Raw genomic sequence first — 26,956 nt, forward strand, 5'->3', positions numbered from 1 at the left:
ACAAAAATGAAGAGCCAAAAGCCGGTGAGGAAAGTCCACATTTCTACATGAATACTAGATTGGATAGTGTGTGGTAAATTGTTTGTAGCTCTGTGTAGTGATGACACTGGAACCAGTCTTCCTTCAGACAGATTCTGAAAAGGAGAAGATAATGGTAGAAAAGAAGAATGCATAAGGAAGACCTAAAACAAAGAACTGGGGGGGGCCGTAAAAGAGAGGGAGCAAAAGTAGAAAGCTAAGTAATGAGGGACATATATGGTAGACGGAAGGGCAGGAGAAAGCGGATGAAATGAAGTATAGGGATCAAAAAAGAGGAGAAGAAAGGGAGGGGGGAGAAACAGAGGAAAAAAGAAAAAGAAGGATTGAGAGAGTGAAAGAAAGTAAGTAAAGAAGTAGGGGGTAGAAAGAGAAAGGAACAAAGGAAGAGTGTGAAAAAGAGGAAGGAACGAAGGGAGGGAGAGTGAGAAGGAAGGATGGAGGGGAAAGGAAACAAGAAGAAATGGTATGAAGGACAGAAAGAAGGAACAAAGAAAGTAAGAAACTGATTACAGAGTGGAGTAAGAAACAAAGAAGGGAAGGAATAAAGAAAGAAAGAAAGAAAGGGAGGGAGGAAGAAAGGAAGGAAGGAAAAAAGGTTGGAGGGGAGAAAGGAAAAAACAAGGGAACGAAGAAAGGAAAAAGGGAATGAAGGAGGGCAGAAAAGAAAGAGGGGAGTAAAGAAGGAGGAGAAATACAAAGGCAATAAGGAGTCTAGAAGGGAGGAAATAGGAAGGAGAAATAAAGGGAGGATGAGAAAAAGAAGGGAGGAAGAAAGAAAGGATCAGTTGGGGAGGTAGAAACGGAAGGGAGGGAGGAAGGCAGGAAGGGGAGAAAGGAAGCAAGGAAGGCAGGGGAGAAAGGAAAGGAGGGAGGGTGGGGAACGGCCTTTGTATAGCCTTTGCTTTCTCATTTACCTCCTCGATTGTTTGCTTACACCATGCAGTCATCTGTCCTTTTTTCAGCGCCCTGATCTGCCCTTTGCTTTGTCGTTTCTAAATATCCTCCTCTATCATTTGACTCATCTATATCTTCATGTATGCATTTGTGTTATTCTGCTATTAGTTCATTCTTGAAGTGATCCATGTGTGGCTTCCTCTATGCCTGTATCCTGTACTGTATCAATGCCCTCTCGTATCCCTCACACTTTCTGTACCCTCCTGAATTATGTGCTTCCTCTGCTCTCCCCTGTTTAGTGCTTCCATTATTCCCTCTCATATCTTTACCACACTCTGTGCCCTCCTGCGTCCTGTGCTTTCTGTGTTGTCATGTATTTAGTGCTTCCTTTCTGCCATCTTGCATCCTTTATTTCCTCTATGCCCTAATGTATGCTGTGCTTCCTCTGAGGTCCCCAGCATCATGTGCTTCATGTGAGTCCTCCTGTATGCAATGCTTCCTTTGTGCCCTGTAAAATTGTCCTGTATCCCATGATGTCTATGTGCCTCCAGCATCCTGTGCTTCCACAATTCCCTGCACCATCCCCTGCTTGCTCCATGTCTTACTACATGCTTCCATTTCTCTCTGCCATTCTGCAGTTCCTCTCAACTCTAAGGCATCCCTTACTTCTCCTGTGCCACTGCCTGCCAACATCCTGTGCTTCCACTAGGTGCTCCAATAAGCTCTACAGTATCCCTGGCTTCCTTTATCCCTTTTGAATAGCTTGCTTTCAGTGTATTCTCCAGTATTCTGCCTTTCCTCCGCTGTGTGCTTACTCTGTGATCTCTATACTCTACTTCTAGTATCCTGTGCTTCCTCTGTGTTCTCTTATATCGATTCCATCCTCAGTGTCCTCTGCACCCTCTGCTTTTATTAGGCTGTTTAATATCCTGTGCTCTATGCCTTGTTATCTTGCATCCTCCGCCTGCTCCATGCTTTGATTCCTCTCTGCCCTACAGTATCCTGTCCTCCCTCTAAGCAATACTGTATCCTTTACTTGTTCTGTGCTATCTAGGACCCTTTATTTCCCTATGCCTTCCAGCATCTTTTACTTACTCCTTGTCCTGCTCTCCTGAATGTCCTGTTTTTTTCTCTATGGCTACCTTCAGACTCCCCCCCCCCCCCTTTTTCTCCTCCTGTACATGGAACAGGTGCAACAATGGCATACAATTGACGGTTTCAAGAAAATGTACATTCTTTACACACACTGCATAGCTGTTGATCATCCTTTTTAGGTCAAGCATTCTAAGACCAATTGTAATTTCTCTTGTGGGCTTAAAACCATCCCCCTGCTCTTGATTTGTTTGTTTCAGTGTCCTTTAAAAATCCTAGCTTGCTATTAGCCAGTCCTGCCTCTTTGTCCCTCCTTTTTCTCTTCCGTTCCTCCCACGCAGCATTGACTAAGTTCAGTCTCATTACACAATGGTTCTTCATATGTTCTTTGAAGGACTATTTTTTTTCTTGGTTTCCTAGTCTGTTACTGTTTGCCTGTGCTGAGCTTCGGCACCATCACTGCTTATATGTAAATGAAGCATTCCTCCCTCCCATCTCATCTTAATTCCACAGTTGCGTTATGCTGCCTCCCAAGCAGTGCCTCCTGCTCTGTTTATTGTACTTATATAGCCTTTTTCAACATTTCGATATCCATGGCAGTTGGGCTTCCTTTTGGTAGGATATTTGCTTAGTTTGGGCTTTCTTTTGAAGGGAGTTAGGCTTGTTTTTATGTGAGTAGGCAGAGCTGCAATCATGGTGGAGGTATGGTACATAGACGAGTCCTCGGAGAACCAGAGGCAGCCACATCAAGAACCAGAGGCAGCCACATCAATTGCAGCCCAGCCAGTCTGTCAGCATCAGCTGAATTGGAGCAGATATGTGTCTACTGCTGGAAGGTCAAGGCCACGATAGGCAGTGCTGGGGGTGCAGCCGGGACAATGGCATTGCAAATATTTGTATGAACTGGCACCGCTCTTGATCACGGCGCCTGCTTAATTTAATATTCACGAGAGCCGCGCACGATCATGGCGCCCGCGTTGACTTTTTTCTTCATATAGTTTTTCATGTAAATAAACATGGCATCCTGCCTCCTGGGAGGCTTGGCTTACAGGAGAGTTAAGAGGTCACCCTGACACTTAGGTTTTTATTGGCCATTATTATTTCCCTCGAGGTTTGACAGCCACGTTATCCCACTGCCGGTAAGCAGTCAAGCTGACTTTCGGTGCAACCTCCAACATGGCTGCCCACCATGACCGGCCTTGGCGGCCATCTTGTAAGTGGCAAATGGAGCCGAGCGGGAAAGCCGCACGCAGACGTCTCTAATTGGGACAGCTGATTTCCCACTATCTGGCCATAGAGGGGGAGATGACGGTCCGTGTAGACGTCTTCATGCAGGAGCCTGACACGTCTGATCACCTATTCGCTCCTGGAGAACGTAGTTACATGCCGCCAGGCACTCTGATAGGCACATTGAGAAGCAGCAACGTGAACTCGGGTCAAAAGTCTAGGACACGACTGCAGAGAGATGAGACGCCTATCATGGAGGTGGCACAAGGCAATCTGATATTGTAAGTAACAGAAACATCGGTTTGTGATACAATCGATAATCAGTGTTCATGGTGGCGACTGTTTTTAATAATCTGCACGCTTGGCCATGTGAAAGATGCTTCATTATATAAATCTGATCGGCCTGTTCCACTTTCTGCTCCTGCTGTTGTTTGTATTTTATGTGCTCTTTGAAAACAGTGGCTAGGACAAAGGGGGCACAGTGGTGCCAATAACGCAACAGGTCCTTGTGCGCTCTGCCGAAGCTAAGGTGGACACTGGCACACAGGCTGCCGCACTGAGAAGGTGGTCAATTGTCCTATTCACCAGCGCGGATTTGGGACGATGAGGGCTGAGGCTTACCTAACCACCATTTGCTGTAGTCATTGATGCCACGCCGGGCATCAGCTCGGCTGTGTTGGTGATGCTGGGCTCTCGCTGCCGCCTCCTATACGCAGAGGGCCGTGCATGGCTGGGAAGGGTCTCGCTGGCTGTCCTCGCACCCCACACCACTGTTCTGAGGCCCTGTACAGGTGGCTCCCAGTACCTCATACAAAGGGGATCGGCTGAGGCATGTAACGGTTCCCTATAGAGGCCCGTGTTTCCAACTTTGATAAGTTTAAAACTAAGTCGTGCCCAGTACTCATTTTGTCACACGTGAATTGGTTTAGTTCGGTCTTCCATCTGTATGTGCAGACTGTCATTAAATCTATATAAACACAACAGAATAGGGGGTCTAGTAGTCAAAGGCACAGGATTAAAGAAGAGGAAGAGTAGTGTGTGAGATATCAAACCCATACATAGTTAGAGCAGAGCACGGAAAACCATCAAACCGACTCAACCAAAGAGACCAAAATTGAGAGCAAAGTCACCTCTCACGATCAGTTATTATCATGTGGTCTCCACCTAGAGCCGAGGTATGCCTCTTGATCATAGAGACTTCCTCGTTAGTGTACGGCTCTATTGCTCATTTGGGTTGATAAGAAGAGGTCTAGGGGTCACGTGACAGACTGTGACCACCAGACAGAAGAAGTGCAGTGCAGGGGAATGTGAAATTTAAAAAGAGATTGTGTGAAGAGTACGATATAATTCACTCATTTCTGCACATCTCGATTAAAAGGTGTGTGAACAAAAAATATATACCAAGCAGTGCCAACTAGTCACTGTTGAATGAGGGTCAACATGTTTCAGCCTACACGGGATTGATGCCCAAGGCTTTCTTCAGGACCTATATAAATAAACGCTACTGCATTCAAATGATGGATTCCAAATAGTGCATACTTAGCATAAGAAAAAGTAATAAATACGACCTCACTTCGTCCTAATCCTCTGAATCACAGGGTGCTAGCATCACCTGAGGAGAAAGGACAGTAAAACACACATAATAGACCAATTCAGAAAAAACGTGCCATCTACAAACAAGCAAATTTAATTTAATTTAAAAGTGCCTGGTTAATCACTGTGAAAGAAACAACGCAATGCTTACCCAGCGTGATCAGGGATTGCACCTCACCTACCCTGGAACCTGGCTCAGGTTAAGGAGGCCCCGCTCTACATCGTGGGTAGAAAAACAAAACACCCTTTTTTTATATTTTATTTGTTTTGTAATTATTTATTACCAAATTGGAGCAACAAAGAGCCAAAATGTACTCCTCGTTGTTCAGACGTTATGTTAAACGCAAAGAACTCCTAACACCCTCAAAGTGCTCTCCCATACAGTGCAGATAGCCCCTCCCAATAAATCAACTCTTGAAAATGATATCGGTATTATAAATACAAAGGTGATTAGTATCGGCCAACATGAGTATCTCTGGCTTGTAAGAGACCCAAAATAGTCATCATCTGTCTCTTTCGCACCCACAGAAAAAATGACAGCCATTCTGCCTTGTTGTACTGGTCAGGTGTCTTAGTTCTAGAGAGTGAGGCGCGCTTGTAAGCATGCCTCATCCAAACTCTAATAATGACTAGTAGACGAAAAGAAATCAGAACAAACGAGTGTTAAGCGCTTGGTTAGTAGCACCTCTCACCTGTCCGTCGTTGCCCCTGGCTTTCCTAAGCAGGGTGGGAGGCAGCGTACCGGAACCGGGATTGTGTTCAAATACTCTCACCCACAGTACACACCTTACGTTGCGTATCAGGAGACTACGGTGAGCACCGCGTCCCAATTGCTAAAACTACAGAAAAGCAGCATGCCTCATGGGAGATGTAGTTACTCGCTATCAGTGCGCTTCAAAGTTAACACCCTACGCTGCGTAGCAAGATACTACGGTGGGCGCCGTGTCCAAATTAGTAGAACTACAGAGAAATGGCATACCTCGTGGGAAGTGTAGTTTAATGCTATCAGTGCGCTTCGAGACTGACTGCGCGAAAAGTCTAAAAACAGACAGACCACTGTCAAAACAGGGTTGCCGTTGTATTTACCTTTGAAAAACTTGCCGAACTACAGTATTGCTCTACGTCTATTGCAATCCCCGACTGACCCGGGAGTCCCAAATCAATAACATCTACTGTTCAGGTATCATATGGAGTACCAACTGGGTAAAGTCAGTTGTGGCGTTGCAGCGGGAGGAGAGCTCATTGTGTCTACTCTGCTTACTAACTAGTGTACTCAGTGCACGTCGTGTACTGTAAAACGTTCATTGGCATGCTGGTATGGCACAAAGGTTTAGTAGTTGGTAAACTCCTCTCTGTTAGTTTATATTTAGTTGCAGCAGTTCACATCTGGTGTTCCTATTACCTACTAAATGGGTAATCTGGTATGCTGAAAAAAGCTCATTTGTGTGCTGGTGTACCGCAAAGACCAAAGTTTCTATTTAGTTGCAGTAATTCACATCTAGTGTTCCTTCTCAGGGCCCTGGAAGTAAACACATAGTGGAATGAAGGGCCGAGGTTAGTTCCTCATCCATTGTGTCAATACACAACATATGTGATAAACTAAGACCAGGAGTATCACGATGTATCATAGTGCTGTCACGCACAGTTATGCAAAGACACTCCTTCATATTAGATGCTCGTCCGTGGATATCATCATTTAATCCCAAGGTATCACAACATAGTCTATGAACCCATTTCTGTTCTTTGGTGAACAAAAACCTGGAGATATCACTGATGTGTTGTGGAATAATCGGTTTCTCCAGTATTGTCCAGTGGAACTCATCTGCAGTGTGATTGGCTTCAGTATAATGTCTGGTGAGTTTTGTGTTGGATTTACGGCACCTGAAGGTGCTCTTGTGCTCTGACATGCGGAGCCTCACCTTTCAGGTGGTCATACCCACATATCTTGTCTTACACGGGCATGTGAGTAAATAAATGACATTGTTGCTGTTGCAGTTTGTGAAGTGGGTCTGCATCCAAGGTCTGTCGGTCCCAATATCCACCGAAGAGCTGTGGGTGGTTTGTGGGCACACCGAGCAAACCCCACAGGGGTGGTGTCCTGTCACTGCCGGCAGGTCCCATAAAGTACCTAGTGGTCTACTGGGCCCAGTTGGTGGTCGTGTGTGGACCAATCTGTCCTTAATGTTACTTGCTCTTTTAAAAGCAAAGAGTGGCATCGCTATTTTCTCCTGGCAACTGTTTAATATTCGCCAGTGTTTTTTGATGCTTTTCTTTATATCGTTAGATAGTGTGCAGAAAGTACTGACCATCGTAAGACGTTCCAATGGTGGCTTCGGTACAGGCGGTTCCAACAATGCCTCCCGATTGTTGTTTGAGGCCCTTTTAAGAGACCGTTTGACCAGCTTGCGGGGATAGTGTCTCTCCATCAGTTGCTCTGATAGTAAATTGGCATGTTTGGTAAAACCATCTGTAGTAGAGCAGTTTCTGCGCACCCTCAGAAACTGGCCATAGGGTAAATTATCCCTAAGGGCCTTCGGGTGCTGACTGTCATAACGCAAAAGCGAATTGCGTGCCATGGGCTTGCGGTATAATTCACTACCTAAGCCCTCAGAGGTTACAAAAATAGATAGGTCCAGAAATGCCAACCGGTTCTTGTTCACTTCAACTGTAAACTTCAAATAGTCATTCCGTGAGTTAAGCCACTGGTGAAAAAGGCCAATGGACTGTTGATCTCCTCTCCACACCACCAAAACATCATCAATATACCGCTTCCATAAGCGGATTGATGAGAAAAAGGGGTTGGTGGGAGCCAAGACGTGTTCCTGCTCGAACGCATGGACATACAGATTCGCTAAGCTGGGAGCGAAAACGCTGCCCATGCTGGTCCCTGACGTTTGCAGGTAGATGGTGTTCTCAAATTTAAAAAAATTCTCCTTCATCGCCATTCTGGCCAGCGTCATAATGAAGGGTACAGGTGTGATAGACTTCAAGTCGGTACCCTCTAAGATGGAACGTATTGTATCCAGTGTCTCATCTTGGGGAATGGATGTATATAGAGATTCGACGTCGAAGGAGACTAAAAAGTCTCGCTCCGGGTCGAACTCTACCGTGGGAAGCAAACGCAGGACATCCTTGGTATCCTGCAGATACGTAGGCATCTTCTGGACGATAGGTCTTAGGAAGTGGTCCACGAACATAGACAGTGGTTCCAAAAGGGAACCCTGTCCAGAGATGATTGGTCTCCCAGGAGGTGGTCTCTGGGCCTTATGTACCTTTGGTAGTACATAGAAGTAGGGGATGACGGGAAATTTGGTCTGTAGGAACTGTGCTTCGTGGTTGGTAATCCAACCTTCACAGAGAGCTTCTTCGGTGATTTCACCGATAGATTTAAGCAGTCTAGCAGTAGGATCATGACTTAGAGTCCTGTAAGAACGCTCATCGCCCAATTGGCGCAGGCATTCTGCTCTGTATTCAGCAGTGTCCAGAATAACAATGGAACCCCCCTTGTCTGCAGGTTTGATGGTAATTTCTTCTGCTCTAGACAAGGAAGTAAGTGCCTGCCTTTCATCTCGTGGTAAGTTACTAAACCTCTCACTCCTTGTATTACACATGGCACTGATCTCACAAGTGACCGCTTTTTCGAAAGTCAGAACTTGTGGAGGAACCAGGTGTGTGGGAGGGTTGAATGTTGACTTAACTCTGAGACCCGTGTTAGGTTCATTCTCTTCAGGGTCAGCTATTGTTTTGTCCCTGAAGAAGTGATGAAGCCTCAGTTTTCTAAAAAACTGTGCCAATTCGCATTGAATCTGAAAAGCGTCCCCTGTGGAGGTGGTAACGAAGCCGAGGCCCCTGTTGAGAACAGACTGTTCGTCTGCTGATAGGATGCGCTTACTCAGATTCACAACGAGGTTGGATTGGCACTGCCCGCGGGTGGAGCCGAGTTCTTCCTCGTGTTGCTCCGTGTCCCGGCATGAGGACCTGAGGGTGGACCTGAAGCTAGATCCCAATGAACTTGGGCTTGTGCGTTTCTTTGCCTGCCTCGCGCTCTTGGGGGGCCATACCCTAAAAAAGACTGGTTGTCAAATTCTGGTTGATATGCTGGCATGGGTGGTGGAAAAGCTTGTGGTGGAAAGCCCCAAGGGGTGGGTGGCCACCACTGTTGAAATTGTGGTGTCCCATACCCTCTTTGGTGGTAGGGTCTAGTATATCTGCCTCTACCTCTGGAACGTTGTGTAGGTGTCTCAGTGTCGCTAGATGTTTCGTCAGAGCTAGAGCCTGAATAGGAAGAACCATATCTTCTCCCATTACTCTTAAACTCAGGAGGTGTGTAATTCTCGCTGGTATAAGGGTAAACCTTTTCGTGTTTGAACTTGGCCAAATCTTTTTTAAATTTTTCAATTTTAGAAAGGAGAATAGAGTCCTTAAACTCCTTATTGTTCTTATTTGCTTCGTCCAAGTTCTTTTTGAATAGGGTGGCAGTGATGGTAATTTTGATTTGGGCTTCCAGGGCCTGTATCTCTATAAGGATGGAGTCAGCCAATCTCTTCGCTGTGCTGATAATTAAAATCAGCCAGTCACGCGTGCAGCGCCATGCTATAAGTGACCAGTCTTTGAGAAACACTCTATCATCCAGAAAAAGCCTAGGGGCATTGGTTACTATCAATCCGGGGGGCGCACAATTAGCTCTCAAAATTCAGCCATGATGGCGCCGTGAATAGAAGAGCGTGAATGAGATTTCTTAAGGACAAGGGCTCTGCCCCAATCATTACCTGCCTCTGTGAGGGGAGCATTCGAACCTTCAAGTATACTAGGTGTATTGTCAAGAATGGATTGAAATATCGCGTCATCATACGCCAAACCGCTAAATTCAGCCATTTTGTGATGACCAAGGCAAAAGTTGAAACAAAGCAAAGAGGCTAAATGCTAAAGAAAGGAGATTACAAAAAAGTTGTAGGTTACGCAGTTAATTAAATCTGCGTTGAAAAAAGGATTAACCGCAGGAGCAGTGTAATCCTTGAAATAGACCCGCAGCCAAAAAGCTGCTCAAAAACATCAAAACCGCCACCTGGATAAAGGGTCTAAGGGAAAAATGTTTAAAGACCTGCCCAAATCCTAATCCCCATAAACAAGACTATATAAACACAACAGAATAGGGGTTCTAGTAGTCAAAGGCACAGGATTAAAGAAGAGGAAGAGTAGTGTGTGAGATATCAAACCCATACATAGTTAGAGCAGAGCACGGAAAACCATCAAACCGACTCAACCAAAGAGACCAAAATTGAGAGCAAAGTCACCTCTCACGATCAGTTATTATCATGTGGTCTCCACCTAGAGCCGAGGTATGCCTCTTGATCATAGAGACTTCCTCGTTAGTGTACGGCTCTATTGCTCATTTGGGTTGATAAGAAGAGGTCTAGGGGTCACGTGACAGACTGTGACCACCAGACAGAAGAAGTGCAGTGCAGGGGAATGTGAAATTTAAAAAGAGATTGTGTGAAGAGTACGATATAATTCACTCATTTCTGCACATCTCGATTAAAAGGTGTGTGAACAAAAAATATATACCAAGCAGTGCCAACTAGTCACTGTTGAATGAGGGTCAACATGTTTCAGCCTACACGGGATTGATGCCCAAGGCTTTCTTCAGGACCTATATAAATAAACGCTACTGCATTCAAATGATGGATTCCAAATAGTGCATACTTAGCATAAGAAAAAGTAATAAATACGACCTCACTTCGTCCTAATCCTCTGAATCACAGGGTGCTAGCATCACCTGAGGAGAAAGGACAGTAAAACACACATAATAGACCAATTCAGAAAAAACGTGCCATCTACAAACAAGCAAATTTAATTTAATTTAAAAGTGCCTGGTTAATCACTGTGAAAGAAACAACGCAATGCTTACCCAGCGTGATCAGGGATTGCACCTCACCTACCCTGGAACCTGGCTCAGGTTAAGGAGGCCCCGCTCTACATCGTGGGTAGAAAAACAAAACACCCTTTTTTTTATATTTTATTTGTTTTGTAATTATTTATTACCAAATTGGAGCAACAAAGAGCCAAAATGTACTCCTCGTTGTTCAGACGTTATGTTAAACGCAAAGAACTCCTAACACCCTCAAAGTGCTCTCCCATACAGTGCAGATAGCCCCTCCCAATAAATCAACTCTTGAAAATGATATCGGTATTATAAATACAAAGGTGATTAGTATCGGCCAACATGAGTATCTCTGGCTTGTAAGAGACCCAAAATAGTCATCATCTGTCTCTTTCGCACCCACAGAAAAAATGACAGCCATTCTGCCTTGTTGTACTGGTCAGGTGTCTTAGTTCTAGAGAGTGAGGCGCGCTTGTAAGCATGCCTCATCCAAACTCTAATAATGACTAGTAGACGAAAAGAAATCAGAACAAACGAGTGTTAAGCGCTTGGTTAGTAGCACCTCTCACCTGTCCGTCGTTGCCCCTGGCTTTCCTAAGCAGGGTGGGAGGCAGCGTACCGGAACCGGGATTGTGTTCAAATACTCTCACCCACAGTACACGCCTTACGTTGCGTATCAGGAGACTACGGTGAGCACCGCGTCCCAATTGCTAAAACTACAGAAAAGCAGCATGCCTCATGGGAGATGTAGTTACTCGCTATCAGTGCGCTTCAAAGTTAACACCCTACGCTGCGTAGCAAGATACTACGGTGGGCGCCGTGTCCAAATTAGTAGAACTACAGAGAAATGGCATACCTCGTGGGAAGTGTAGTTTAATGCTATCAGTGCGCTTCGAGACTGACTACGCGAAAAGTCTAAAAACAGACAGACCACTGTCAAAACAGGGTTGCCGTTGTATTTACCTTTGAAAAACTTGCCGAACTACAGTATTGCTCTATGTCTATTGCAATCCCCGACTGACCCGGGAGTCCCAAATCAATAACATCTACTGTTCAGGTATCATATGGAGTACTAACTGGGTAAAGTCAGTTGTGGCGTTGCAGCGGGAGGAGAGCTCATTGTGTCTACTCTGCTTACTAACTAGTGTACTCAGTGCACGTCGTGTACTGTAAAACGTTCATTGGCATGCTGGTATGGCACAAAGGTTTAGTAGTTGGTAAACTCCTCTCTGTTAGTTTATATTTAGTTGCAGTAGTTCACATCTGGTGTTCCTATTACCTACTAAATGGGTAATCTGGTATGTTGAAAAAAGCTCATTTGTGTGCTGGTGTACCGCAAAGACCAAAGTTTCTATTTAGTTGCAGTAATTCACATCTAGTGTTCCTTCTCAGGGCCCTGGAAGTAAACACATAGTGGAATGAAGGGCCGAGGTTAGTTCCTCATCCATTGTGTCAATACACAACATATGTGATAAACTAAGACCAGGAGTATCACGATGTATCATAGTGCTGTCACGCACAGTTATGCAAAGACACTCCTTCATATTAGATGCTCGTCCAGGGGATATCATCATTTAATCCCAAGGTATCACAACATAGTCTATGAACCCATTTCTGTTCTTTGGTGAACAAAAACCTGGAGATATCACTGATGTGTTGTGGAATAATCGGTTTCTCCAGTATTGTCCAGTGGAACTCATCTGCAGTGTGATTGGCTTCAGTATAATGTCTGGTGAGTTTTGTGTTGGATTTACGGCACCTGAAGGTGCTCTTGTGCTCTGACATGCGGAGCCTCACCTTTCGGGTGGTCATACCCACATATCTTGTCTTACACGGGCATGTGAGTAAATAAATGACATTGCTGCTGTTGCAGTTTGTGAAGTGGGTCTGCATCCAAGGTCTGTCGGTCCCAATATCCACCGAAGAGCTGTGGGTGGTTTGTGGGCACACCGAGCAAACCCCACAGGGGTGGTGTCCTGTCACTGCCGGCAGGTCCCATAAAGTACCTAGTGGTCTACTGGGCCCAGTTGGTGGTCGTGTGTAGTAGGCCAAACGCTGCTTACCCGCACTGGTGGTTAGCATTGCACTGCTCAGAATCCAGTCCAGTCTGCAACTCACCGACGAGAGCATAGGAGAAGACGCCGAGGCGGCGGCTCCGCTGCACCGCAAGGTATCGCTGAAGCACCCGGCCTTCCACAGCTGATCTTCACACCGCAGGGGGGGGGGATTCCTGATTCCGGACGTCACCTCGGTCCCACTCAACGTGTCAGGAGCGGAGCGGGAGCGGCATGTGGTGCAGCGCGGTGTGCAGTGAGCTGTGACCGGGGAGCAGAGAGGCAAGAGCTGTCCCGCCGAGCCCCAACAAGCCTCAAAGAGCTGCGGAACCACCACTGCGGAACCACCCTCCCGCTTGACAGCTTAATGGCGTATGGCAGTGAGTCTTGCGGGTGCGCTGTGGGAGCAGTGGCAGAAGCAGCGGTAGCAGGGGTGAGGTCTGTACCAGGCCACGCCAGGACCAGGTCCAGGATTAGGATTAGGACCAGGACCAGGACCAAGATCAAGGGAGCACCACAGTGACACACCAGGGGGAACAGCGACCCCGGAACACTGGGAGCCGAGCAAAGGCAACATTGAGGCAGCATCAAGGGACCTTAAGGCGCAGTGAGACGCAGTTAGGAGCGTCAGGAGCAGAGGAGCTTTAAGAGCTTTAAGAGCTTTAAAGAGCTACAGAAAGTAGGACCAACGAAGCGCAAGCATAAGCCATACATAAGCCATACACAAGCCATACATCATATTGAATATCCCAACATATCTTGCCACGTGTTCCTAGCTGCTGGCCCGCTTCTGACACGGGCGTGGATAAAGACTGGGTCAAGACTGGGACAGAGCTGGGCAAAGCTGGAACTAAGTCAAAACTAAGCCAGGGTCGGCTGGGACTAACTTGGGCCACAATAGGCAGCTGCTGACCGATTGTCGACAAAACCCCCCCCCCAAAAAACAGCTAAATTAGAACTTGAAAATCGAAAGTCAAAAAGCTAAACTCAGTCACTCATCCACGGAGGATGAGATCGGGCAGGGCCAGGCAGACGCCGAAGCAGCCTCAAAAAAACCAAAAAGCGAAGAAAACTCCTCGCGCCGATCAAGGGAACACAAAACAAAACAAAATCACAAACTACAACCCAATGCAGACAAAAGAAGGAACATCAACAGCCGCACAAAGCCCACTAATCTCTCCAATTGCAACCATGAAAAAGAACCAGGAAGGGAGAGGGACAACAGGAATGAAAAAGGCCTTCTTCTTCCTGAAAAACCCAGGGGCCACACTCTTCTCGACTCCACGAGCTCTGCTAGGTCTGCCTGCCCCACTAACCCCTCAGAAGGCAGATCACAACAAAGGACCAGCTATCGCTTTAAGTGTTTTAACTGCTCAGCCATCCTTGGGTCTAACAGCCCCTTCCGAGGACCAAACAACCTCAAGCGGCCAAAGCCCACATCAGGACGGCAGAAAAGTAAAATAACAACAACACAAGGAAACTGAAGAGAACAAGCAGTTGAGTGAAACTACCATCAGCAACCGAGCTGGAGACATCAGCAGAGGGCCGTGGCAAACTGACGGCAACAGCCACAACTCCTCTTGTCATAGATAGCAATTGGAGGAAGGGAGGAGAGAAGCAAGGAGAAAGCTCAACAAAACCAGAATCACACACACAACCCCCAAAATTGTACTAATTTCCACCACAAAATTCACATCACCTCGTGCACTAACTAAGTCACCAAGAATTGAACAAGTCGTCAAACAGGCATGGAGAACTGAAGACTCAAACACACTAACCCCTAGTCCAGAGGCTTAGGGGCTAGCCAGCCTCCAATACGAAACTTAAATACAAACGGGGCTGCCCCTAGTGGAGACTATTGGAAATGCACGTGGGTTATGGGCCCCCACTTAGTTTAGTTTAGAAGTGCATCCCTGTCTTCAGGTGTATGCCCGCCCTCTATCAAACCAAGTTTTTAGAGGGCGAGGACGGCCTATGATGAAGCATGACACCTCGTGGTGTGTGAGGCTAGTCCTTCACTTTTTGTGAGATGCCCATAACCCACGTGCATTTCCAATAGTCCTGTAGAACAAGTTACTTACCTTCGGTAACGATGTATCTGTAAGAAACATTAGTTAGTTAGATTCCTCACCTTAGAATATCCCCAGGCGTCAGACTGGATCTGGAAGATTTTTTCGTCAGCAATACCCCTTGCGCGTCGCTAGGCGTCGTCTGCGGCTCCGCGTCCGTCGTTGGCGTCGTGCGTCGGAATGCCGTCGTCGGAGTACTTAGACGCCGCCCTCGCGCGCTGACGTCAGTTCTTGTACATAGCTTTCCGCGCCAGGAACGCAGAGCCATGCAAAGACCGACACTGGTGCCAAAAATAAAATCTAGGGGCCTGAAAAGGATAACCTTAACCCTAGATGTCAGTTCGCAGAATGGGGAGGATGGGTGGGTCGGTGAGGAATCTAACTAACTAATGTTTCTTACAGATACATCGTTACCGAAGGTAAGTAACTTGTTCATCTGAAAGAAACACGTTAGTTAGATTCCTCACCTTAGAATAGATACCCAAGCAATACCATCCCCGGTGGTGGGTCTGCGAACCAAGATCATACCAGAAAGTCCTGGAGGACAGAACGGCCGAAGAAGCCATCCCTCCGGACTTGGCTGTCAAGGCAATAATGTCTAGCAAACGTGTGTAGCGAAGCCCACGTTGCCGCCTGACAGATGTCCTGCAAAGGGACTCCTCGTCCCAAAGCAGTAGTAGCCGCTGTGGCCCGAGTAGAATGGGCGCGCAGCCCAACAGGAGGGTCCTTTTTCGCCAATGAATAGCAAATTTTGATGCACAAAACGACCCACCGAGAGATGGTCCATTTTTGCACAGCTTTCCCCTTCTTAGCACCCACGTATCCAACGAAAAGTTGGTCGTCCACCCGGAACTGCTTTGTGCGTTCCAAATAAAAGGAGAGCGCACGTTTTGGGTCCAGACGGTGGAGCCTCTCTTCCTCTTTGGAAGGATGCGGAGGCGGAAAGAATGTGGGCAAGGTGACAGACTGCCCAAGATGAAATGGAGTCACCACTTTCGGAAGAAACGAGGGACGAGGCCGAAGGACAACCTTGTCTGGATGAACAGAGAGAAAGGGAGGCTTTGAAGATAAAGCCTGGAGCTCACTCACCCGTCTAGCCGAGGTGATGGCTACCAGAAAAGCAGTCTTAAGCGTCAGCAGACGAAGAGGACAATTATGAAGAGGCTCAAAGGGAGCACACATTAGAAATGTGAGAACAAGATTCAAGTCCCACTGAGGCATTACAAAAGGGACAGGAGGGAACGTGTGAGTAATGCCTTTTAGAAAGCGTGTAACAACAGGGGACTTGAAAAGAGAAGGCTGATCAGGAAGCCGCAAGAAGGCAGAGATGGCAGCAAGATAACCTTTCAGGGTGCCCAGGACAGAGCCCTGCTGGGCCAAAGAAAGAAGAAAGAGGAGAACCTCAGAAAGAGGGGCGGAAAGGGGATCCACAGCCTTTGCTGTGCACCATGCCACAAATTTGTTCCACCGGCAGGCGTATACCGTCTTTGTGGAGGGACGCCTGGCTGCCAGAATGATATCACAGACTTCAGGAGGCAAGTCAAATGGCATCAACTGCCGCCGCTCAATCTCCACGCATGGAGGTGGAGGCTGGACAGGTTCGGGTGGAGGACCGTCCCCTGCTGCTGCGACAGAAGATCCTCCCGAAGGGGCAGACGTATCGGAGGATCGGTCAGCATACTGAGTAGCTCGGGATACCAGTACCTTCGTGCCCAATCCGGAGCCACCAAGATAACTTGGGCCCGGTCGTGCCTGATCTTCTTCAGCACTCTGGGCAGAAGTGGTATAGGCGGAAAGGCGTACAACAGACCGCAACTCCACTCGTGACGAAAAGCGTCGCCGAGCGAGTGCCGCCTTGGAAATTCCAACGCGCAGAACTGCTGACATTGCGCGTTCTCTTCGGTGGCGAATAGATCTAACCAAGGCTCTCCCCACTGCTGAAAGAGACCTTGCGCCACTTCGGAGTTCAGACGCCATTCGTGATCCATCATGCACCGGCGGCTGAGTTCGTCTGCTCTGGCGTTCAGAGAGCCCGCCAGATGTTGAACCACCAGGGTTACGCCCTGGTGTTCCAGCCATGTCCAGAGGCGCAGAGCCTCCTGACAAAGGGTCCACGACCCCACCCCGCCCTGTTTGTTGCAATACCACATGGCGGTGGTGTTGTCCGTGAACACCTGCACGACACTTCCCCTGACAGAGGGAAGGAAGGCTTTCAGTGCAAGTCGGATCGCTCTCAACTCCAACAGGTTGATGTGGAGACGAGACTCCGCCGGAGACCAGAGGCCTCTGATCTCCGCCTCTCCCATATGGCCACCCCATCCCAGGAGGGACGCATCCGTCACTACGACATGCTCCGGTTGGGGAAGGGAAAGGCTCTTGCCCTTGACCCAATCGCGGTCCGTGAGCCACCAATGCAACTGCTGTGCAGTGCCCTCCGAGATCAAGACATGGTCGGACAGGTTGCCGTGATGCTGGGCCCACTGAAACTTCAGGTCCCACTGCAGAGCCCGCATGCGCCGCCTGGCGTGATGCACTAGTAGGATGCAGGAGGCCATCAGCCCCAGAAGCCGCAACACTAGCCTGACCGAGACCCAGGATAGAGGCCGAAAGATGGGAATCAGGGCCTGTATATCCCGGACCCGCTGTTCCGGTGGATGGACCCGGAACTGCGCCGAATCGAGAACCGCTCCGATGAAGAGGAGCTTTTGAGAGGAGCTCAGGTGTGACTTGTGACTGGTGAACGAACAAGAAACCTGATATTAGTAACCATTGTATTTCCTGTATCTATTGGTCATGAAATCATGCTCATTGATCTAAGCCCCGCAAGCCCCTTGACATAACACATCTGGTCACCCAGCGTTGTAGGACGTAGTGCTGCTCTTACTTAATTCAATGATTCTGAACACGAATAACTTTATTGACAACCCTTGAAATCACGTCCTTTATTCAGACCGATAGTAGATGCAGGTTACTAGGCAACGTCACGCGCCTTCCCCTACCGGCACATTATTGTTGGAAACCTCAGATTGGCCGTTCGCCAGCGAATTGACATAACACATCTGGTCACCCAGCGTTGTAGGACGTAGTGCTGCTCTTACTTAATTCAATGATTCTGAACACGAATAACTTTATTGACAACCCTTGAAATCACGTTCTTTATTCAGACCGATAGTAGATGCAGGTTACTAGGCAACGTCACGCGCCTTCCCCTACCGGCACATTATTGTTGGAAACCTCAGATTGGCCGTTCGCCAGCGAATCGAGTTTAAGTATTACCTTAACCCTACCAATCGCTGTGATCGTACCAAGCAGACAGGACTTCGTTCGCCTGCTGCAGTACTTCTCGGGATATTCGTAAACCCGGAAGCAAGGAAAAGAGGTAGGAAGAGCGTTTTCGTTTTCAGTATAGGTCACTTTTGTAAATGATAGGTTATTTTTACCCCGTGAGTCAACTATATCACCTTCCTCTTTATTATTTTTTAGTAATAGTTTATTGGACTCTTGAATACGAAGCGACAGCTATTCAGCAGTTTGGAGCCTCCGTGGGTGTTATATACTAATAGACCCTCGCATCGAGCTAAGGCAAGAACGGACATACAAATAGTGGGCCACTGCCTCCTTGTGAGTCTTTTCTCACAGGGGTAAGTAAAAAACATGAGTATCTTCATGATAATGATTAATGGATAATGGTTGTGACAATAATGGTTTTTTCTTGTTCTCACGCAGCACCCGGCTGGGTACCTGTGAGTATTTTATTTTTCACCTTGAGCACGGTGTCACCGTACACTGAAACGCTAGACCTGTCCCGGACGATAAGGTAGATAGGCTCAATATCAATATTCCTTCAAAAATCCCCTTCTCTGAGACTATAGTTCTCTTTTTTGACAAATATTTTCCTTATCCCCTTTTTTAGGTGTCCCTATATTAGACTGTCCTGACGAGACCCTTTAAATTGGAATAGGGTCGAAACGCCGTTGACGTGAAAGGCAAATCATTTAATCGACACTTAGAATGCTTGAGTGTTGCTAATTTGAATTATTAATTGTTTATGATTGCCTTTGTAAAGAAAAATGGAAACCTTTTTTGTATGTTGCACTTTATGTTATTTGTCTGTTTAGGTATTATTTTTTCATTGGGACACTATTTGTAAACCGCATGTATATTGTCAATCTGTATTGTGCATTTATGTCCACTTCTTATGAAAATATTCTTGTAATATAAAAGAAAAACATTCCTTACAAAAAGACCTAATGTGTATGGCTTTGCCTTTTCTTCTGACATCTCTCTTAACCCCTTTTTTTTTTTTGGATCATTATTATAGAGTATATACTGTATTGATAAATATTAATCAACACGAGCTATTGTTTCCTCACAACACATAATACCCAGGCTCCTTGTGGGTAGGGTCTCCTTGTTTCTCAATCAATTAGTTAGAGCGGTGGTGGCACCGCAAGGACACTATCCTTACGCAGGATTTTTCCTATACCCTATGAGTCATAGGGTTTATATTTTTGTTTTGGGTTAAGATGTCAGAGGGAGAAGCACCTCTCTACACTGAAGAATATATTGCTAAATTGACAAGTGGACCTTCCTTATTTTCCAACCAAGTCTCTTCTACCTTAAGTCCCCGCCAACTTCTATGTGAAAAAATAGAGAAAGCTAAGAAAAAGCATGTGAGAACAGAATTACATGCACGTATGCTGACTGAATACTTGAAGGCTGGGATAATTCCCCAAGGATTGGTAGTTAGAAACATCCCTGGCATTTTTCGTGACGATCCTAAATTTAAAGGTGGTTTCAGTGGAATTTCCACAACCTGCTCCCGCCATTGGATGGTGCTGGGGGTGGAAACGGCACTTGATCACGCTAAGACTGAGTTGAAAGAAATTGAGGAATTGGAGAAAGAACTATTGGGTGATTATCTGGAAGAAACTAAGAATATTTTAGATAAGATCAATAAATCAATAGACAAATTCAATTCATTTGAAATAAAGAAAAAAGCTGATAAAGTGTCCAAAGACATTAAAAGCTTTTCAAAAGAAAGGATTTATCCTTATTTGAAAGAGGATTACTACAGTACGACTGGTACCCTTAATAGGCAGAACACTTGGGGTAGGTTTAGAAGGAATCAACCAATTAACTTCTCGGAATCCTCTGGAGGATCTAGTGATTCCGACGTACAACCTGGCCCTAGTCGTATCGATAATCATCCTGGTCAGCCTTTTTTAGATCGAGGCAACAAGAGGAGAGGAAGAGGGAGAACATGGCATCAATATGCAGGAGAACGTCAGACCCGCAACAAACACTATCAATGGGGACCTCAACCTTATTAGTGGATACAGGGGCAGAAAGTATTCCCATCTTTAACCTGTCTCACCACCTCCTATCTTCTTCAGAAATCTCACTATTAAGTAAGGGACTATCTTTTGTAATCACAGAACGTACTAACTTTTTCAATTTGAAAACAGAGTTCTACCAGTTCTTCAGAAAGATTCGTTTAAAATTATTTTTTGCAGGGAAAGATATCCCCATGAAGTATTCTAGTACAAGCCTCAAACCACCATCAACCTTCTATCCCAGTAATGGGATGATGCCACCTGAGTTGTTAACTTTCGAAAAAGTAATTCTAACAGGGATCGATAAATTGAAAGAGAGTACAAAATTCATTCCATATAACATCAGCCTAGATGAGCGTAAAGCCTTGTTGGCACTAAAAAATGACAAGTCAATCGTATTGAAACCTGCTGATAAAGGCGGCGGGATTGTTGTACAGAACAGAGACGACTATGACATCGAAATCAGGAAACAGATAGGAGAAGAAAAACACTACAAAAGATTGGATATGAATCCCCTTGCAGATATTAAAAAAGAGATATTAAGAATAACAACAGAGGCCCTTGAAGAAGGTTTTTTAAGTAAGAAAGAATTTGAATATCTCAATATCGATTGTCCTAGAACTCCTGTTCTGTACACTCTCCCGAAAATACACAAGAGCATTACTCATCCTCCAGGCCGTCCTATACTATCAGGATGTGGTTCAGTTCTTGAACCCATCGGTCAATTCATAGACTTTTTTATCAAAGACTATGTTCCTCTTCAAGAGACCTTTGTTAGAGACTCGATGCACATGATCAATCTATTAGAAGATCGACCATATGACATCACCAAAGATCGACTAGCGACCCTGGATATCACCTCACTATATACAAATATACCACAGCAGGAATGTATACAGGTGATCCACAATTTACTTGAAACCAGACCAAAACCTCATCGGGTCCCTACTTCCTTTATTATTACACTCCTACAGATTGCATTGACACATAACTATTTTATGTCAGAGGGCAAATATTATCAACAATGCTCCGGGACCAGCATGGGTGCAATTTTTGCGCCTAATCTGGCAAATATCTTTATGGACAACCTAGAGCACAAATTTGTCCTCAATGACGAAAACGTATACCACTCAAAAATTACCTGTTGGAAAAGATATATTGACGACATTTTTTTGATTTGGTCTGACACTATTCCTGAGTTTAATAATTTTGTCTCTTATTTAAATTCAGTTCAACCACACCTGAAGTTCACTTCCACCATACATGATTCATGCATTGCTTTTTTAGATCTTAACATCTCACATGATGATGGGAAACTCTATACCTCATTGCACAGGAAACCAACTGAGCGTAATACGTTACTCGCTTATAACAGTCATCACTCTCGTGCCCTCAGAGATGGATTGCCTCATGGACAATTCTTGCGAATACGTCGCAATTGTACCAAAAAAGATGACTATATGAGAGAGGCATACATTCTGCGAGACAAATTGTTATCTAGGGGTTACCCCAAAAAATTAGTGAAGAACTCTCTGAAAAGAGCTTGGTTTTGCCCCAGAGAGACACTACTCATTCCTAAAGTGAAAACTAAAGTAGACAAACTAATCTGTGTTACCACGTTTGGTATACATACGAATGCAATTCGAAAATTGGTCACAAAAAATTGGCACATTATTCAAAACATTGACTCCAGCATTGATACACCGATGTTTGCCTTTAAAAGAGGCAAAAATATTAAGGATCACCTTGTAAGATCATCAATGGAGAGTCCATGCCAAAATATGAGATCATTGGAATCGACCTGGGGTCTACCAGATGTAAAAGGCCACTATAAGTGTGGCAACTGTGTCGCCTGTGAATTTACAGCAAATACCAAAAAATTCTCTCATGGAAAAGTCGATCAGCAACTAGATTTTTTTGCCAATTGCAATACTAAAAACGTGGTATACTGTATACTGTGTCCTTGTGGGCTACCATATATTGGACAAACCCAACAAATTGTTAAAGCACGCATAGGGCAACATCGCAGTAGGATTAGGAATTCTGTTCTTAATGCCCCACTTGTTAATCACTTTGAAGAGAAATGCCACACGGCAAATGACATCCGCTGGCAAGTAATAGACAAAGTGATCACTCCGAAAAGAGGTGGAGACATATCGCAGATATTACAACGACTAGAGTGTCGTTGGATTGAACGTACTAACTCCATAATACAAGGATTGAATTCAGCTGAGGAATGGCGTGGGTTCATTACTACCCTCACCTAATTAGTGTTGCTTGCGCATCCAGTATGTCTCTCAACACACCTTTTTCAGTACAGCTTTAACTAGAATTTCAAAGATGATCCTTCGTGTTTCCACATGATTGGCCCAAATAGTATATGTGTAACAATAGGTTATGTATAATCTGTAGTGTTAGAGATCTACTGACATATGGGTCCCATAGATATGAAAAAAGTGAATATTTTGTAAAAATGTACAGTAATATAACGGTTTTTTATCGAAGAGTCAACCACTATTGGAGGTACATTTTCTTTGATAAGAAATTTAAATTAAGCCTTCTTGTAGTATATGTCATGCATTTTCATTATTGTTTTTATCTTTTCAAAATGGTTAGTAACATATTCTGACTACTGTTTTGGTGTTGGACTTTTACAAGATTTGTAGGTGTTCACTGTATATTGTCCACAAAAACGAGTTAATTGATACCGATATGTGTCATAACTGGTGAACGAACAAGAAACCTGATATTAGTAACCATTGTATTTCCTGTATCTATTGGTCATGAAATCATGCTCATTGATCTAAGCCCCGCAAGTCCCTTGACATAACACATCTGGTCACCCAGCGTTGTAGGACGTAGTGCTGCTCTTACTTAATTCAATGATTCTGAACACGAATAACTTTATTGACAACCCTTGAAATCACGTCCTTTATTCAGACCGATAGTAGATGCAGGTTACTAGGCAACGTCACGCGCCTTCCCCTACCGGCACATTATTGTTGGAAACCTCAGATTGGCCGTTCGCCAGCGAATTGACATAACACATCTGGTCACCCAGCGTTGTAGGACGTAGTGCTGCTCTTACTTAATTCAATGATTCTGAACACGAATAACTTTATTGACAACCCTTGAAATCACGTCCTTTATTCAGACCGATAGTAGATGCAGGTTACTAGGCAACGTCACGCGCCTTCCCCTACCGGCACATTATTGTTGGAAACCTCAGATTGGCCGTTCGCCAGCGAATCGAGTTTAAGTATTACCTTAACCCTACCAATCGCTGTGATCGTACCAAGCAGACAGGACTTCGTTCGCCTGCTGCAGTACTTCTCGGGATATTCGTAAACCCGGAAGCAAGGAAAAGAGGTAGGAAGAGCGTTTTCGTTTTCAGTATAGGTCACTTTTGTAAATGATAGGTTATTTTTACCCCGTGAGTCGACTATATCACCTTCCTCTTTATTATTTTTTTGTAATAGTTTATTGGACTCTTGAATACGAAGCGACAGCTATTCAGCAGTTTGGAGCCTCCGTGGGTGTTATATACTAATAGACCCTCGCATCGAGCTAAGGCAAGAACGGACATACAAATAGTGGGCCACTGCCTCCTTGTGAGTCAATCAATCAATATCAACTTTATTCGGTAGTTTTGAAAAAACACCATAAAAGTTCAAATAGAATAAAAACACAGTTACAATTATATAAAAAAAAAGGTTAAAAAGATTATTAAAATGTACATTTTTGGGCACCGCCAGCAATACATGGAAGTAAAAAGTGCATCACAATTTCATTAGGGCAAATTTTTCCAACATGTGCAAAGACGTACAGTTTTTTTGTTATCTCAGTCCCTTCGTTAATATGTATAAGCGATATTGTTCGAGGTTATAGATTTGTGCGGTGGCGTATACAAAATTTAAGGTAAGATACAATCGCTTTCGCATAGTTTTCATTTTCCAGAAATTGTAGTGCCAAATACGCTGGGCGACATTGACGGAAACCCCAGAACTTCAAGATAGGGAGTATCCAGCGCTTCCGGGGCTCGCTATAGAATTTGCAGAATAACATTGTGTGTATCGTTGATTGTGGCGATACCAAATCACAAGGGCACATAGAGGTGGTAGAAGTCCTGACATTTTGCTCAGGAAATAGAACTAGTAGATGGAACAAATCAAGTCTGAAGCGGGTAAGCAGCATTCTTTCAAACTGTGTTATTTTAAAATTTAGGTAAGGTTCAGCAGAGAACGCAGTCTGGACTAGCAGGGAATGTTGGACTGATGGCTTGTGGACCTCGGATAATAGACGTAGCTGACGTAAATGAGTTAATCACTCCCTTTTTAAGGTCTTTTTAGGGATTTCCTCTATCAGCGATGGATGGTCAAAGTATTTCCTATATCCAAGATCTGTCAATAACGCTTTGACGTACGACAGCCATTTGATTTTCTTAGCGTGGTCTAGCGTTAAAATATCTTGTATAATCGTCCTGGTCAAGTGGCATTGCTCGGTGACCCATATTCTGCGCCACAGCATTATTGGTTGTAGTTTTATGATGTCAGTGATGTAGTCAATGCCCAGCTCAGAGTGGCAGGCATAGGTGGAGCAGGTTTTGGGCACCGCCAGCAAATATCTAAGGAAAGAGTTCTCTATTGTTTGTATTGAGTCCACGTTTTTAAAACCCCAGATCCCCGCCCCATATGTTGCAGTGCTTACACATTTTGCGTTATATATTTGCGCTAGTTCTTTAATTTGTCTCTGCCCCAATCTCTGCGAGAAGGTTTTTAGTGATGATGTCTCTCGGAGGAAAATCAATTTTCTTGTATTAATGGCTGGAGTCCATTTGAATTTTTCGTCAATGACAATCCCTAAATAGGGATAGGTTTTAGTCCTATCCAGGTGTTCGCCCTGCGCCATTAACTTCCTGTGTTTTACGTTTCTTTGCTCCCCTGAGTGCATTGTGTACGTTTTTTTTGCGTTTAGTTTCAGGTTTAAACTTGCCATAAAATCACAATATCTGTTCAGGGCCATTTGTAATTCGTTTGATGTTCTTGCTAGGATAACAGCATCGTCGGCATATAGAAGTGCTGGTATCTGCCGACGAGCTGTTGCCGGGAGGTCCTTACTGCCTTGTAGCATGGCAACCTCTAGGCCATTCGTGTATAGGGTGAATAAGAAGGGGGCCAATACGCACCCCTGCCTGACCCCCTTTTCCACTCTGAAGAAGTTAGTGAGCTCGCCCTTTGTCCCAAATCTTACCCTGCCAATGGTGCCAGTATATAGTTCGCGTAAGAAATCCACAATTGGCGTAGGAACGCCCATTTTCAAGATTGTATTCCACAGCATTGAGTGTGACACGCAGTCAAATGCTGCGGAAAGATCGACATAGGCCATGTGGAATGAGGACCCTTTGGCGTCCAGGTATTTGCTCGCCAGTAGGGACAGGTTTAGAGCCTGGTCAGTTGTTCCTAGTCCCTCCCGGAAGCCATATTGTAGATCGGAAATAATTTTGTGTTCTAAGGCCCACTCCTGGAGGCGGTCAAGTAATATTCGTCCTGCCATTTTGCCTAGGGAGTCCAGGAGGGAGATCGGCCTATAGCATGTTGGACTATTTCGATCTCCTTTCTTGAAGATAGGTACCAAGATTGATGTTTTCCAGGATTCCAGGATACCTACTTCAGTGGTGGCGTTCAAGACGTTAGTTAGTAGCGGGGTCCAAAGATCTGGAAGGTGTTTAAAAACGTCAACCGGAACGCCGTCCGGGCCTGGTGCTTTGGCTGTTTTTGAAGATTTTAAAGCTTTTTGGACCTCTTCATGGGAGAAGTGAAGATTTAACGGATAGACAATTTGTGGTAGAGGTTCAGGCTGATCTGTGTCTTCGGTCGGGTCTATGGCAAAGACTTTAGTAAAATGGTTCACCCATTCGTGTTGGCTTATAGATACATCAATTGATGGAAGGTTGGATTTCTCTGTTAGGAGTGGGGAACGAACTATCTGCCAGAACAAAGCACTATCGTTAAGTTCCGAGCTTTGGATCAGTTTTGACCATAGTTCAGCTTTTACTTCCTTTTTCCTGTTTTTTAGGGCGGCTGTATACTCTTTTCTAAGTCTGATGATTTCGACTCTGTCCTTATGTTTACTGTTCAGAGCTTCCTTTAGGCGTGTAGATGCTTTAGTACATGCTGTATCAAACCACCCTTTCTTCAGTTGGGGCCTTTGTTTGTGCTTTTTAGTCAATTCTTTTTGTATGGTTGTTGTAATTGATAGAAAGCTTACTATAGTTTCACTAGGGTGGGTGGTGGAGTCCAAGCAGTTAATAATATCCGTTTGGTTATTTGTGACAATTTTTTTTGTTGTGGCTTCTTTATCAATATTACCCCACTTCAATGTAAAGCCATTCAAAGAGCCTAGCTCTAGATCGCTTTGATTTAGAGCGGTCAGAATGTCATATGGCTTATTCTTTGTTCTTTCAGCGAGGACCATGATAATGGGGAAATGGTCACTTAGGGGGTTGTTAAAAACCTTAAAATCTTCTACGATGGATCCTATGGGTGATGAGATCAGTATAAAATCAATTATACTTGTTAAACCTCTTCCGTTGAATGTGGGCTGAAATTGAACAGGTGGATTCTTTGTTTCGTTAGCAAAGTTTAGTTCTAGTTCAGCCATGAGTTCATTCATTTTTTCCCCCCCATTAGAGTGTGTAAAATGCGTGAGGTTTGTATCGGACTCATCACTAATACCACATTTATTATTGTCACTATTACTGCATAGATGTAA

The 26,956-nt window shown here is 45.0% G+C and overlaps 1 protein-coding gene and 1 long non-coding RNA gene across 2 annotated transcripts in view; one reads left to right on the plus strand and one right to left on the minus strand.

The window, feature by feature from the left end:
- Nucleotides 1-26,956, minus strand: part of DNAH8 (dynein axonemal heavy chain 8) — a 13,985,216-nt gene that overhangs the window by 8,706,484 nt on the left and 5,251,776 nt on the right. The window lies entirely within an intron of this gene.
- Nucleotides 3,271-26,956, plus strand: part of LOC146813763 (uncharacterized) — a 164,344-nt gene continuing 140,658 nt past the window's right edge. The window contains exon 1 of the long non-coding RNA XR_014962895.1: nucleotides 3,271-3,533. This is a non-coding gene — a long non-coding RNA (uncharacterized LOC146813763). The remainder of the gene's footprint in view (nucleotides 3,534-26,956) is intronic.

This window comes from Triturus cristatus, chromosome 6 (assembly GCF_964204655.1).
Source record: "Triturus cristatus chromosome 6, aTriCri1.1, whole genome shotgun sequence".
NCBI classification, from domain to species: domain Eukaryota; kingdom Metazoa; phylum Chordata; class Amphibia; order Caudata; family Salamandridae; genus Triturus; species Triturus cristatus.